Raw genomic sequence first — 14,454 nt, 5'->3', positions numbered from 1 at the left:
CAGGGGAGAGAAGGAAACTCAGCACTGGGGACAGAGGCTGAGACTGGGAGACAGAAGGGAGACTGTAACTGGCTATACAAGGAGATTGGGACTGGGGGCCAGACTGAGATCAAATGAGGAGCTGGCAGGGGGGGACTGGAACTGGCTGGGCAAGGAGATTGGGATTGAGAATCAGTGAGGATGGATGTAGGGGGAAGCAGGGAGGGGAAATAGTTCTGTTATACCTTGATTTTAGTAAGGTTTTTGACACAGTCCCAGATGATGTTCTCAACAGCAAATTTGGGAAATGTGGTCTAGATTGTATTACCATAAAGGTGGGTGCAAAACTCATTAGAAAACCGTATGCAAAGAGTAGCTATCAGTGGTTTGCTGTGAAACTGGGAGGGTGCATCTAGCTGGGTGCCACAAGGGCCAGGCAATATTCACTAGTTTCATTAAGAACTTAGATAATGGATTGGAAAGTATGCTTATAGTATTTGCTAATGTCACCAGATTGGGAGGGGTTGCAAGCACTTTGGAGGACAGGATTAGAATTCAAAATGACCTACATATTGGAGAATTGGTCTGAAACCAACAAGATGACATTCAAGATAAAAGACTTGTGTAAAGTACAGTGCATAGGAAGGAAAACTCAAATGCACAACTACAAAAAGGGTAATAACTGGCTGAGCAGTCGTATTGCTGAAAAGAATCTGGGTGTTATAGTGGATCACAAATTGAATGAGTCAACAGTGTGACGTGGCTAATATCATTCTGGGGTGTATTAACAGGAATGTCATATGTAAGACATGGAGGTATTTGTCCTGCTCTACTTGGTACTGGTGAGGCCTCAGCTGGAGTATTGCATCCAGTTGTGGGCACCCCATTTAGGAAAAATGTGGACAAACTGTAGAGACTCCAGAAGGAAGCAACAAAAATGATAAAAGGCTTAGAAAACCTGATTTATGAGGAAAGATTAAAAAACTGGGTATGTAACAGTCTTAAGATATACTAAGGGCTGTTATAAAAAGGATGGTGATCAATTGTTCCAACATCTACTGGAGGTAGGAGGAGTAGTAATGAACTTAGTTTGCAGCAAGGGAGATTTAGGCTAAATATTAGGGGGGAAAACTTTCCAATTTTAAGAGTACTTAAGTTCTGTAATAGGCTTCCGAAGGAGGTTGTGAAATCCCCATCAGTGGAGGTTTGTAATAGGTTAAACACACACCTGTGTCAAGGATAGTTCAGGTTTACTTGGTTCTGCCTCAGAAGAAGTGGCTGAACCTGATGACCCCTTGAATTCCCTTCCAGCCCTACATTTCTATGATTCTATAAGGAGCCACAGTGTGGGGAAAGAACTGGTACTGGCTAGGCAAAGAGACAAAGACAAGGACCCAGAAGGGTGGAGATACTGTGATTGGGACTGGAGGCCAGTGAAGACATGGAACATGGACAGACATGGCAACTAGACACCAGGCTGAGGGACAGAGACAGGCTAGGTGAGGAGCTGGGAAGGGGTGAAACTGGGACTGGATGAGCAAGGAGACTGAAAACAAGGAGAGGGGGAGCAAGACGAGGAACTGAAAATTGCTGGGCAAGGAGATTGGTAATGGGATAGGAAGTCTGGATGGCTGAGATTAGGACATGGGAAATTAGGATGGAAAGACTAAGAAGTGGAGACAGGGATTGGCTAAATGAGGAGAATGGGATCGGGATGAGGAAGAGACAGAGCAGATGGGGTCACACTTTGGGATAATAAAGCAGAGGTCCTGTGGAAAAATTGTTTGTGATCATATAATTAAGGACAGTATCATGATGCATACGGACACGGGCCTGAAGTAAGATTGCACAAGCAACCTTAATTTTGGCCTTTCCTAACATTTGGGTGCTTAACTTTGCAACTCTAAAAATGTTCTTTTAATGTAATATTCTGGGTGCAGTATATTTTTAATCGCCAAGCAGGAGTGTGAAAGGCTGATGTACATGTATGCTGATGACCTACTAAGCAGAAGAACAGCTAAAGCATCATTTCTTATTTTGTCTAATTATATATGGATTTTGGAAGAAGGGAGCCATTTCATTTCAATTTTATACATTTATCTAAGCCTTCCTGTCACCAGAGGCCCTGCAATTTCCTCACAAGAGATATTTTGTGGTACTTTTGTTCATCCACAGCAGCCTGACCTTTCCCCATAGACAAATCAGCCTGCCCCAAAGTCTTTAGTATTAATGGCCTTTGGAATGTGTATGGCCAGCAGAATGCTGAGGATTTGTCCTGCGGGATCAATTCCAATCTGTGATGTAGTTTATACTGCGTAGCAGAACTGTGCCAAACTCCGCTGCACTAGCTTGCAGATGACTTTAACAAGCTTTATTTTGGTTTTGGCATCCACTAAGTTTAAAGAGACAATGAACCCAAAAACAAAACTCAGAGGCACTGTTTTGAGTCACACCCAATTTTCCATGATTTCTGGCAGCTAATCTCCAACCGACAAAAGAGTTCTCTTTTGCATTTTACCATTCTGGAGTTAGCAATCTGCATCCCCTCCACCTTGAGGAAAGGGTAAAGCAAAGCATGGAGGAAAACTGAAACCAGATTCGCCTAAAACTGGACCCACAATCACTAGCAGGTTTGTAAATAAATACGTAAAGTAACCATAATGTGTAAGTTTTCAATTTTTCTGTTGTATTTTTAGACCTAATTCAAGTTTTTGATTCCACTTATGGACTTTGAAGAAACATAAATACACATCTATGCTGTAGGAGAGATGTAAAAAAACATTTAAACAATTCGTAATCAAACACAGAAAGACAATAGAGGACACTGATTCTAGTTTCAGTTGCAAGTGAAATTTATTTGCAGGTGTCATTAAATGTCTAGAACATTATCTGACTACTTGCATCACAAGAACATTACATTATATGGCACACGTAGTGATATTTGTTCAAATGAGCCCTGAAGTAATGGGAAAGTAGATCAGAAACAGTTCTGCATGTGAACCTTGCTCACTGACTGTCTTCAGCGTCTTTGACTTGAGCCCAGTAGTCCATAAAGCCCTAGAAGCATGCATATGCAGAAAACAAGAAGTGGTGTGCCCATCCTAAAAAAGTTCCAATTGCACCTACAGCAGTTATAAAGTGGAGCTTGTTTGGCCTGCTACACAGAAGTCTGTTAATGAGTCTCTTTCTTGATCAGCTGTTTCTATGAAGTAAATTTAATCATTATCAAAAGAACTGACCACATCAAAACTGAAGGGATAGAAAATACACAGAAGGATAGAAACAAATTACAAATTAACATGGAAAATTAGAGCAACAGTGCAGCAAGCACTTTAGGAACATTTGGTAACAAAAAATGTTAAGTCATGTTACAATAGAGAGGAAACAAACAGTAAAGATGTAAAATATTGCTGGTCCATATTTCTAATAGGATCATTCTGCATTTATTGGTATTTTATGTTTTATATCAGAGTGACTACCATCATGTTGGTGCAGAGCAGTCTCCAACTTCAGCTCTGGTCCTTCATTTGCAAGAGAAAGTAAAGGTCAGATGACACTTGGGACTCCTCCATAGCTACTGAACAGAAATTGATCCAATGCCCACTTAAATCAAAGGGAGACTTTCTACTGACTCCAGTGGGGCATGGATCAGGGCCCAACTTGCCATGGTGAGTGGCAGCCATTCTTTTAAGAACTGCCAGCTGAAGAGAAGTGTTTTTTTAGAATCAGGCCCCAACTTTCAGATTCATTTTCATTCTGCAGAAGCAGGAACAATGAGACATTCCCTCTCAATGCTTAGGATTCAGGTTGATCCACCTAACTTCTCCATCAAGAGCAGCAATGTCAAGAACAAGAAGTGGAGCCTAAAAAAGATCCACCACATTTACTGACACTATTCTGCTGTGTCATGGATATCCTCAGGCTTCAGATGCTCATGGGTCTGGAACCCAAGCTCACTGAAGTCAATGGAAAGTCTCCAATCAACTTCAGTGGTCCTTGGATCAGATCCAGAGTGACAAAATGGGAAGTGTGTCAAGGTAATTTTTGAAATTGTACAATGTTGATTCATTATTCCTTCTTGTTTACAGAATTTGTCATTTCAGTCATGATAAAAGACCTTGTAAATCTTGATTACATATTAAAAGTAATTATGTATGGGCTGACACCCATGACCCGTCTTATAGGTTCTCGATTATTCTCAGCATCAGCATCACAGTCTGGAAATTGATGTCCAAGTAAGGAAAAAATATTTGATCAATTAGTCTACCATTTTCACTGACATTTCCTTTTTTCTTTAAACAGATAAACTAGCACCCCAGATTGAGAAACATAAGCAGCCCTTTTCAGGGCATTATCACAAGTCAGAGTGGGGTCAGAGGTGTGTGTGACAGGGTTCTCCCTGACTGGCAATCCTATGCCCCTGGAATGACACTCTTTGTTTAAGTTTAAGCCATCTGGGTAGCAGTTAACAGTTGAATATTTTTATCACTCAGATATGAGTTACTTCTTTAAATTGAGCCGTCGCTATAGCAGTTATTACCATTGGCCTCATGACCCAAGCAAATGCTGATAGCACGCCTTACATCTCCAAGTCCCTTCAACCTCTTACACCTCTATTTTTTTTAAATTGGACCATTCGGTAAGGTACGGAACTAGGAAATTGTTATCAAGTTGAAAAGGAAATTATCACATTAGCGGCAGAGGCCTGGGTTAAGTTTCTCTGAATGTGCCCAGCCTGTTTACATCCTTTCCAGTAAAGCCTTCCAAAAATGTGCCATTATTAATATGCTTCTGCTGATAAGATTGAGACATTTAGTTAGCATAGCATTTCAATGTCTGATCTCCATTAACTTTTTATCTAGTTCATCCCTACAGACATTTGTTCATGAAATTCTGCAAGAAAAAAATTGATAGCCAACAACTGGGGATCCAGAAGTGAGAAAAAAGGGAAAAAATTCACCAGGGGTGGGAGGGGAATGGATGGTTAGAATGGGATCAGTATAATCGACTTTGAAAGTTGCTACTTTGGCTGGGTTCTGCTGTTTTCCCACAAAAACTGGCAAACATGAACCCAAATCTGAATTTCTATCTAAACTCCCATGACAGGCTCTGGGTGTAAAATCTTGGCCCCAGTAAAGTCAGGTGGAGCTCTCTTTGGCCACATCAACACTACAGCCATTGCAGTGGCACAGCTAGGTCATTGCAGCTCTTCCATCCCCCCAAGAGGCAGTGCTAGAGCAACAGAAGAATCTTTCCGTCGACCAAGCTGCAGCGAAAGAGTTGGCCTTCTCCACTCCACTTTCTGGGGAAGCCCTCCTGAAACAGTGGGCTTTCCTGGGCTGCTACAGGGAAACATTTGCCTTTGTCTGTGTTGCAATTACACTATCCAGTGCAGTGATACAACATCAATGTCTTCAAAAAGTCTCTTGACCCAAACCCTTAAGGTTAATTCAACAGACACAAACGTGGCTGAGTGGAATGGTCCTATCTTTCTACACAAACCATTCACCAAACTTTAGTGTTGTTCTCCTAAGATGTATGTGGGTCTCACATTCTTTCACGCACAATCAAATAAACAAAATAGGTTACTTTTATCCTCTGCTGAACCTTTCTCTTTATGATTTTCAATCAGTTGCTTCCCCTAAATAATACTGTGGTGTCTTTATTAACCTTAGCTCAAGCATTGCACTGAGTCATAAGAACTGTGGTATTAGACCACCTAGGTATTTTAATTGAGGGTCAGAATTCATTAAGGAACCACTTTTTTCCTACTGAGGATTCATTATGAGGATCATAATTTTCCACTGAAAATTACTGACGTTTAAGTCATGATAAGGTTTCATTACACCTCGTGATGCAATATTTGATCCTTATCTATATTTCTTGGTGTTAATCAGTTTGCCTACAAGTCCTTGCCTCTTTCAGAGAGTCTGGTTAGAGGAGAGGACTACAAAGGTAGGACATGAGTTCTTGTAACCAGCTTATTTTGGGACCTTGGGCAAGTCACTTATCCTCTGTGTGACCCAGTTTATCTATCTGTAAATGGGGGGTATTTATATTTTGCCTATATCCTTATTTCAAAAGCATATTGTTCAGATTAATTAACAATTGTAAAAATGCTTCAGACTGAATGACAAGTTACTGTGATGGGACATCTGGGTCTTTTGGTGCCCCCTGAAGGACAACCCTAAGCCCTGCTGCACCCTGCCTCATTGTAACCCAAACCAGACAGTAACCTGCGGTTTGGTGTTATTTCCCTGCCAAGGTCTGGAGGCAGCTCACAAAGTCACCATGACTAAGGAGCTAAACAGAGGCAGCTGAGCCACCCAGTGGGGAAAGAGACAAGGAATTGTGCTAACCAGAAGTCAAAGCAAGAAGCTCTGGGGAAATATAGGAGCTACCCTCATTGTCAACTCCAAAAAAAATGCAAACCCGCTTGTAAAACTGCATATAAATAATGTAGCTGGAGACTTTTACTAAATGGGCATTACCTAAGTATAAATCACAGCTTCTGCAATAAAACCCCAGGCTCAAGACAATGATCTACATTTAAACAAGAGCCTCCAATTAACTTCCTTCCCACCTCTGACTCAAGGGCATTGAAGTATCCACACATGTACGAATTTTATATACATATATATTTATGTATATGCACATGCACACACACACTCACATGTACAGTTTCTTCCATTATTTTTATGCCCTTTGGATTATATTACTCACCAAGCCTGTGTACTGCTTATTGTGAGAGACTGACCCATACCTGGGCATCTGTAATGTATGTTTTAACAGTGGATTGGTTATATATTTGCATGAGATTTTAAACTGAACAGCTTAGGAAGAAAGAAATTCAAAGACTATATTTTTTCTATTAATTTATCTAGATTGAATTTCTTGGCAACCTGCCAGTTTCTCAATTCAGGATAACAGTAGAACATGGCACATGCCAGATAAAGGATCATGGACAACTGCTCGAGGGCGCAATATATATATATATATAAGTAATGCTGGCATCTTCCAATCTAACAATATTAGGTTTCAAAAATACATCATCTTTCTGATAATTATTCCTCTACCTTATCTAAAAAAGCCCTCAGATGTCCTCTTCCCAATGCAAACTTTCATACAAATGGTCACATTGATTAGAAAATTATACACAAAAAGACACTTCACAATTTTTAATTAAAGATAAAAAGCAAAATGATGTTTTGCTATTTACTTCTGTTTAGTCAAAAATTACTATTGAAATTATTTGCAACCATTTTTCAAAATTAATTAGTAAAGCTTTATTACCTAAAAGTAATAAAAACACTGATAAGTAAAGAAAACGTCCATAAAGTAGGTGGGGTGAAGATATCAGTTCTACCCTTAGATAGCAGTACTATTAGAAGGACATTTAAGAAAAATACTATAAAGACTCATTGAGACACTTAGAACTAGATTGGATAAATATCAGAAAATATACTACAAGGAGCAATCCTACACAGGCAAGGTGATGGATTAAGTGACCTATTAGAAATCTTCAACCCCTGTGCGCCGTACTAGACCTAAACAGTTTTCTTTGAAGGTCAAATCCAGCACCCATTTATCAGTGTACATGCAGTGTGCCCAGATATTTGATAGCATCATTGATGTCAATGGACAAAATCCCTCCCATTGACTTTAGTGGGCATTGGATCAGAAAGGAGAGCAACGTTAGACCTAGTGATTAAATGAAAATAAAGTACCATTAAAAATAGCTTTTAAAGCAATAGAAATGGATACCTGATGTATTTATAAGTGCTCAAATAGATCATTTTAATATGAAAATTCTTAAACTTGAGGCAGCTTTCTTACTGAGTACCCCTTCACTCATTTAACTGATAATATGGAAAACCTCAGAGTTAAAAGATCATTCTCCAATAAAGGAAGCACCATGAGGCCAAGAAAGAAAATACTTTAGAACCAATAGGTCACATACCCTTGAATAACAAGGAGAGCTCAGGGTGTGAAGGTATTTCTATTTACACATTTTTATAATGCTTCTACTATTCCATTGCTACAATAACGGTGATGAGTTTTCAAACTTCCTTCTCCCAAAGTTCACAAAAATACTATTCTCAATCTTTTGAGCTACTTTTCCACAACAACATACTGATGAAATCTTACACTCATCCAAAAAAAAGGGGGCATTTTTTGAAGGTTAACCAAGTTTAAAACATGAGCTCTTTACTGTTGCCCCATATATTCAACTCTGCTCTCCAGTCAAAGACAGTTCATGTTATATCTCCTTTAAATTAACTTGAACATGGCTCGGAATAAGCTTGGAAACCTTATTCAGATGCAATATCACTTTTTGTCTTACATCACTTACAAGGATGACACTGGTTCTGCATCAGCAATGGCTATCACAAGCATCGAACTCCCAATTGTAAAGTGCCTGGGGAATGGAGTTGCATCTGGCAAAGAAGTATAGCTAGACGCTCCGTTCTCTGTCAAGATACAGCTGTAAAAGCCCTACTTTTTAAAAAAATAGTCCTACTCTCATTCACTTATCTCCAGTGCACAGGAAAGCCAAATAATATCTATTGCCCTCTGATTTTTTAAACTAACCACAAACCCATACTAATTAATTTTTCATTTAACTGTGTCTCTATATTGCAATTTTGAAACCCATGTCAAGCAAGAGGACTTAGATTTTCAGGCTCTAATGCAATGTAATAAAAGGAAGTAATATTCTATTTTGGATCCAATGGCATTTTAATATGTGCTTTAAATCTGGGAGGAATGTATTGAAACCTGTAAGATACATAGCTGAATACCTTGGAACACTGAACTGTCAACACACACACTTAACCAAAGGCCTGTTTTTAAATTTAATTAAACCAGGGCAAACCAAGGGCATGCTTAAATAGATTTAAATCTGGTTTAAACTGATTTAGCTAATTTGGTCTAAATTAAGATAAATCAATATAATTCATGTTTAAATCCATTTATACATGTCCACCCAGGGGTATGCACCATTGAACTACACCGATTTAAAAAGTGATTTAAAATTTAACTAGTGGAACTTCTGAGCCACTGAAAACAGAACAAAAACATTGAGCATTTAATGCATACAGTACTTCAAAACTCTGTACTCATACAAATAAAGGATGGAGTTCTCCAGGTACTCACTGTCGGGCTAAATCTGCTCCCTTTAAAGTCAGAGAAGAGAGTTAGGCCAATACTCAGCACTTCTAAAAATCTCAACATAAAAATCTCCTGGGATGTTGTTTCTATATTAAGCCATAGAGCTGAGACAGAAAGTTTACAGAGATACAGGTAACTTTAAATCGGCTAATTTTGTAAAGAACTATCTATCTTTAGCTGCTATCCCTGTCAATTTGGGGGGTTGTACAATTATAGGCCCCAGTCCTGCAAACACTTTTGCACATGCTTAACTTTACCTCTCTGAGTAGCCTTGTTGAACTTAATGGGATTACTCACAACAGTAAAGTTAAGACCTTATCATAGATTATTAGGAACCTCAAGAGATCATCTAGTTCAACCCCCTGCTCAAAGCAGAACCAATCCCCAAATGGCCCCCTCAAGAATTGAGCTCATAACCCTGGGTTTAGTAGGCCAATGCTCAAACCAGTGAGCTAGCCCTTTGTTTACACAATTGGGTCATATTTTCCTAATGAAAGGCACTCACAAACAATAGGGACTATTGAGACAGTATAAATGGTCAACTCAACTATGTAGAGGAAAACAGGGCCACTGACTAGACACAAAATGAGATCAAATAAAGTAATCACACTTGAAGTATCCTCTTTTTCTAAGCTCTTTGAACTATGGTTCTTTTAGCTGTTTTTGTAAAAATAATAGGTAAAAATGTGCACAGGTTTCTTTTTTAAGTCGATAATGTCCCTTTAAGAAACTGATTCTGATCTCAGTTACTACGTAACTGCTATGTAAATCCATAATCATCAGGGCACTCTGAAGAAATAGTTCAAGGAAAGGCAAGGGAAGTGTGCTACTGATATCACTGTTACCTGCCTGAGGTCATTCCCCCATCATTCTGCTGAAGAACACTGTACATGCATCTGTTCAAATTGGATGCCTGAGAGGGCAAAGTAACAATAAAGAGGTCCTTTCTCCCTTGAGAATAATTCCTGGAGGGGAAAACGTAAGTTTCAACTCACACAATCTCCTCCAAATTCTTCCATTTCTATTCACACCACACACAATGTAGAAGTAGTGAAGAGTCTGCTTCTTTATTCCCCAAATGCCCATGGGTCTTGATGGTCATGCAAAATTCAAGGGACGTTTGGGTAGAAACATCTGCCGTCCAACAAACCGCTGGCCCCTGTAAGCACTACACTTGATGGAGCTGTAGTTTATTCCTATTCAGGTCCTATTCTATTCTATCTAGGTATTTACATGGCCCACATCTCCATAGTATCTGAGCACCTCAACCCTGAATAGAGTTTATCCTCAGAACAGCAGAGTGAGGTAGGGCAATATTACCATGTCACAGACAATAGATTAAGTGACTTACCAATGGTTACATGAGAAGTCTGTGGCTGAGTGAGGACTAGAACCCACATTTCCAGCATCCCAGTCAAGTGTCTTATCCACTAGATCACTTGTTTCTTTCTCTGCTACTGTTATTAGAGAGGAAATTAGTACCAGTTAATACTGACTCAGGCTTTCATTGAGCGAGACAGAATCCAAAATATTGGGGCCCACTCTCTCCAACTCCTCTAAGGAGTGGGGGAAGGAAAGAGCATCCAGTAGAGGCCCAACTTCCTCCTTCTCTAGGTGCAGCTGCCCTTGTCCGTAGAGACACTGAGGTGGGCACGCGAGCCTTAGAAAAGGTCAAAATAGTGTAGAAATGCAGTACGCCCGCTGGACCAGCCTTGCCTCAGAATCATAACCCTTGTGGCTTTGGCTTTGTTTTAAGGGGGGGGAGGGGGGAGGAGTTGCAAAAAGTTCCTTTGCCGCAACTGAAATAAAACTAGTCTTTGTAAAATCATCACAAATAAGTTTACCAGCCAAGGTCAACCTACAACAATCATTCAAGAATCATGACAGAACAATAGAGCTACTGCATAGAGTAAACAGGTAGGCACTAGGGTTGTATTTCTCTATCTCAATAGATAAGCTGTTCTCGAGACTTCAAATAAATCACTGGGAGCAGCTAGCGGAAAGAATGATGTAGGATAGATCTCCCCTCATGTTTTTCTTAGCAGACTGCCACAGGGAAATACTTAGATGCTGAAGAATGCCTGTTTGCATAGAAGAGACTGATCTAAAAAAGAACTGACACACTGCTATAATCTGAGCACGCAAACTGTCTCTCAGTAATTAGATTGTCTTATTGGTTTAGTGCTATTTTAGGCTTATTTTTGCTTTTGAGAGTTAGACCTGCTCATTAGAAAAATATAGTTTGTGTTGTGCCGTGTCAGACATCTATTTATCATGCTATAGGAGTATATTGTATTCACAGCACTATTTTTTACATGAAAGATATAATCTTTTGAACTTAAATGCTCTCTTGCCATCTTGAACTGCAGTGGACAATCAGCATTAGGATTCTCTCTCCAGGGTTTCCAGATGCTAATTCTTAACATTTTTCTTCCTTCAGAAACATTTTCTGGGGTGGGGCAAGAAAAAAAGGAAGTGTTGTATGGTCCAGTTTCAGGACTGGAAAATAATTATTGCTTTAGAATTATTGTTTTAGTATTTGTAAGAGTGTTGACAATTTTAAATTACAGGTTTTTGTCACAGCAAGAATCTTACATTTAAAAATGATTTCTAATGTGCACATGTTTATTTATATAGTAATTAGTCCTGACAGATTGGTTTGCAACTGGTATAAAACTCTTTATCAAGATGTGAATTAAGGCTATATTACTGCAATTTATAATAGCAGCAGAGGCAAGAAAACTAGATGAAAAAGTGCTGTTTAATAGCATTAGGTGTGTAACTTAAGAAACTATCACAGGTGTACTTAAAACAGACTGTTATTCAATACTATATGAACAGCTATTCTTGAGGATCGTTTGCATACTGGTTTGCCAGAACAATCTGTTAAAAACAAGTATGAAATTTGGGAGGGGAAGGTTGGTGGGAGGGATGGAAAACCCACGTTGGCATAAAAAAATATGATGGAAGAAAGGCTACATGAAGATTTTGGTTACCAGAATCACAGAAGTTAAAAATGCACAAGACATACTCATTAATCTTGTGCATTTCCCAGCCACTGCATTATTGTTCATTAACAGTACATGGCGGAGAGCTTTGTTCAGTCTTTTTCAAATGACGTTCATGATGGGGATTCCACTGCATTCCTTGGAGGACTTTCCTATTGCAATTACGACTCAGGAAATTCATCAATTCAGCTGATATTTCTCTTAGTTGAACTTCATCATATTACTTATATCCTCTAGCCTTGGATTAATATACAGTTCTTCTGGCTCCTTGGTTCTTACAACTTGCAGTATCATATATCACTCAGGGCTCATTTATTTTATTTATTTGGATTTAACATAAGAAACCTGTATGTGAACATTAGGCACCCTGACTACAATTAAATTCACATCCTCATCAGAATAGCTCATGACTCATAACATAACATACCAACCAGGAAAGCCCCAATTCAGCAAAGCATGTAAGTATGTGTTTAAATCCATCCCTATTTCACAAATAACTTACATACTTGCTTTCTTAAGGTTAAGCAAGTGCATGAAGTACTTTGCAGAGCTGGGGCCTAAATGCAACAGCCAAACATTCTCCTAACCTACTCTATGCAAACCTCAAATCCAAATCCCTCCATGGCTTTTGCAGCACGAAGGTCTGCAAAATCAGACCAGATCTAGTCAGAAAAATTTGAAATTTCTTCAGAAAACGAAAGGTGGGAGGAATCACAAACAGTTCATGATTTCTCCCTCATTTTCCAACCAGCTCTAAAATTTAGTTACAGTATTTAAATTAAACTTTCCTCATAAATCAGCTTCTCTTGCTCCTTAATAACTTCTACTGTCCTTCATTTAATTTCCTCCAAATTTATCAATGCCCTTCTGATATTGGATTGTCCAGTATTCTAGCTGCGGTTTCACCACTATCACTGGCCCTATTTCAGCAAAGCGCATAAGTAAGTGCTTAAAGTACTTGTTTATTTTTGATTGTATTAACATCCATCTTCAAGAATCCAGTGGTATTATGTATCCTACATAGTCATGATCACATGAACTAAAACTAAGCTCCAAAGAAACCTCCTGTTCTGAGAGGCCAAATCCTTAACACGTAGATTTGCAAATTCTTAACAAAAAGCCCCAAATGTAAAGGCTTTTATTGACCACCAAGACCTAAATTCAACATCTTCTACTCCCCGCAACAATCCATACGATGCTGTCTGTAAGAAAGCTGTATTCCATGATCCATGATTTTTTACACTGCTATAATCTCAAAGGAATAATTCTGGGAGGTTCTATGGCCTATGTTATGCAGGAGGTCACATTAGATGATCACAATGGTCTCTTCTGGCCCTGGAGTCTATGAAGTGTTAGGCCTGGTCTACAGTAGAAAACTAGCTTGTTTAACTACATTCATAGATGCTAGAACTAGTGGTGCTGGTCAGACAGCACACCACTGATTGAAATGGTTTCCATTATATACAGGATTTACAGTTTGGTTCAATGGCTCTCAGCAGCCCCCACTATACAAATTGTTCCAGCACTCCTGACTGATGTAGGAGTGTGAAAAATCAGTCAGGAGTGTGAAAAATCCAAATCCTGGAGTGGTGCTGCTAAGCCAACCTAAGCCCCCAAGTAGACAGCACTAGGTTGACAGAAGAATTCTTCCATTGACCTAGCTACCATGTCCAAAGGAGATGGATTGCCTACACTGACAGGAGAACATCTCCCATCGGCATAGGTAGTATCTACACTGGAATGCTACATCAGCGCAGCTGTACCATTTCAAGCATAGACAAGCCCTTAGTGATATACTCAACTAAAATAGGGCAAACACAGAATCCTGAATTCAGATCTAGGGGCCTAGTCCTGCTGACCTTTACTCATGCAGTTAGTCTGGTCAAAGTCCAAGAATGTAGTGCTAATTATTGTATCATGAGCAAGTACTCCCATTGTAATCACTTTGTCCAGTAGCAGTACACTTTGATAAAGCACAAATACTTGCAGAACCAATGTCATTTATGATTTATATTTCAATCAGCATCTGCAGGAAATTTAACATTTATTATCTCAGAAATCCTAATTTCAGATCATTAAGCAGCCAGCTCTCCTCATTCTTTAGCCATGGCCATTCTAGGCAAATCCTGCTTTATTAACACTAATATTCCCATTGAAGTCAATGAGATCACTTACATGTTCTTGTGGTTTTTATTATCTGTATTACCATAGCATTCATGGACCATGACCCCATTGTCCAACGCACTGTACAAGCACAGAATAAGGGACTGTCCCTGTCCCAAAGAGCTTACAATCT

General features: G+C 39.2%; 1 protein-coding gene across 7 annotated transcripts in view; it reads right to left on the bottom strand.

Annotated features, from left to right (window-relative positions):
- The window catches only part of RP1 (RP1 axonemal microtubule associated), a 320,592-nt gene that overhangs the window by 295,183 nt on the left and 10,955 nt on the right, over positions 1–14,454 (bottom strand). The window lies entirely within an intron of this gene.

The sequence above is a fragment of the Gopherus flavomarginatus genome, chromosome 2 (assembly GCF_025201925.1).
Source record: "Gopherus flavomarginatus isolate rGopFla2 chromosome 2, rGopFla2.mat.asm, whole genome shotgun sequence".
NCBI classification, from domain to species: Eukaryota; Metazoa; Chordata; order Testudines; family Testudinidae; genus Gopherus; species Gopherus flavomarginatus.
This window is presented reverse-complemented; position numbering and strand designations above follow the sequence as displayed.